Here is a 2,059-nt window from a genome sequence, read left to right on the forward strand (position 1 = left end):
CTTATACTCTTTCAAGTGCCTATGACTTTGATTTGGAGAAGTCGTAACAAGGTTTCCATAGGTGAACCTATGGAAGGATCATTGTCGATGCCCCGTGAAAGATTAACCCAGAATTAATCAGAAAGCCCTCACACGGGGTGAGCCTCCCCGTACCGGGGATACGGCCCTGCTTTGTGCAGGCCCGAGCCCCCGGCACAACAACCAACCTTGATGCCCGAGGCGCAAAGGAAACGTAGAGAAGAGCGCGGCACTGGCGACCCGGAAGCGGAGCCCTCAAAGCCAGTGCTGCACCTTTTGCCACTTGCATCTAAAAATGACTCTCGGCAACGGATATCTCAGCTCTCATATCGATGAAGAACGTAGCAAAATGCGATACTTGGTGTGAATTGCAGAATCCTATGAACCACCGAGCCTTTAAACACAAGTTGTGCCCGAAGCCATTAGGTCAAGGGCACGTCTGCCTTGGCGTCACATAACGTTGCCATCGCCTGAAACCGCGCGAGGCAGAAGGTGGCCTCCTGAGAGCCCCGGCTCCCGACAGGTTGAAAGTCGCCCCTCAGCGATGGCTGCCATGGTCGAAGGTGGATGAAATGCCAATCGAGCCCACATGTGCGCGTGTCGTCCCCTGAATCGGGCCTCCAGATTGGTGTCCCTGAATGTGACCCCAGGTCAGGTGGGGCTACCCGCTAAGTTTAAGCATATCAATAAGCGAAGGAAAAGAAACTAACAAGGATTCCATTAGTAACAGCGAGCGAAAATTCTATGGGTGTCTAAAAATTATGAAACTTGGCAGAGATCATTCTCACATCATGCCTAAGAAGCCTGCAAACAATCACGCGAATTAGAGGTCTTTAGATCCCTCAAAAGGGGCGTTGTCACTTAAGCAAAAAGTATGTCTGTTCATGCCAGAGTGGAAAAAGCCCATATTGCTCCTAAGGGGACACCCAGCCCTGGGGGGTCCCACCCTACTTTTTTATGGACCCTCAAGAACCACACATGCGTGCTCAGTGCTCAGTGTTTTAAGCGATTTAGCATGTTGTGTGATGCACGTTTAAATATATAATGAAGGTCCGGGCAAGCTTGGGTAAAACCCTAGGTAAGCATGTGGCAAATGTTGGCATGGATTGGGCAAGCGCGTGGCATAGTCTGGGCAAGTATGTGGCATGATCCGGGCAAGAATTGAAAGGTCCAGGAAAGCTCAGGCTTAGCCCCGGGCAAGCGTTGTCAAGGTCTGGGCAAAGCCCGTGGCCAGTGTTGGCGAGGTACGGGTATGGGGTGGAAGGTCTGGGGAAGCTCAGGCTCAGCCCTGGCAAGGGTAGAAGGTTTGGGGATCTCAGGCAAAACCCTGGGCAACTATTAGCAAGGTCCGAGCAAAGCCTATGGCCTGTGTTAGGAAGGTTGTCACAACTGTTGGCAAGCCCCGGGTAAAGCCCGCGGCCAGTATTGGCATGGTCTGGTCGAGCGTGTGGCAAAGGTTTGGGAAAGAGTTGGAAGGTCTGAGGATGCTCGGGCTCTGCCTCGGGCAAGCATTGGCAAGGTCTGAGCAAATCTCGTGGCCTGTGTTGGGAAGGTCATCGTAACTGTTGCTAAGCCCCGGGCAATGCCCGCGACCAGTGTTGACATGGTCCGGGCAAGTCCAGGCATATCCGGACGAGTGTGTGGCAAGGTTCGGGCAAGAGTTGTAAGGTTCAGGAAAGCTCGAGCTCAACCCCGGGCAAGCATTGGCAAGGTCCGGCCAAAGCTCGTGGCCAGTGTTGGCATGATACAGGCATGGGGTAGAAGGTCTGGGAAAGCTCAGGAATAACCCCAGGCAAGCGTTTGGCAAGGTTTGGACAAAGCCCGTGGCTAATGTTGGCAAGTTACGGGCAAGGGTTGGAAGCTTCAAGAGAGCTCGGGCCAAACCCTAGGCAAGCGTTGGCAAGATCCGGGCAAAGCCCGTGGCCTGTGTTGGCAAGGTCATCGCAATTGTTGGCAAGGTACAGGAAAAGCTCGAGCAAAACCTCGAGCAAGCGTGTGGCAAATGTTGGCATGATCTGGGGAAGGAGGTGCAAGGTCTGGC

The 2,059-nt window shown here is 53.5% G+C and overlaps 1 non-coding gene across 1 annotated transcript; it reads left to right on the forward strand.

Moving 5' to 3' along the window:
* Nucleotides 1-315: 315 nt before the first annotated feature.
* On the forward strand, nt 316-471 carry LOC129316937 (5.8S ribosomal RNA). Its single transcript, XR_008594863.1, has one exon. It is a non-coding gene; the product is annotated as a 5.8S ribosomal RNA (ribosomal RNA).
* The last annotated feature ends 1,588 nt before the right edge of the window (nt 472-2,059 follow it).

Source organism: Prosopis cineraria, unplaced genomic scaffold (genome assembly GCF_029017545.1).
Source record: "Prosopis cineraria cultivar Desert tree isolate PC_DT_omini unplaced genomic scaffold, ASM2901754v1 PC7, whole genome shotgun sequence".
In the NCBI taxonomy this organism is placed as follows: Eukaryota; Viridiplantae; Streptophyta; class Magnoliopsida; order Fabales; family Fabaceae; genus Prosopis; species Prosopis cineraria.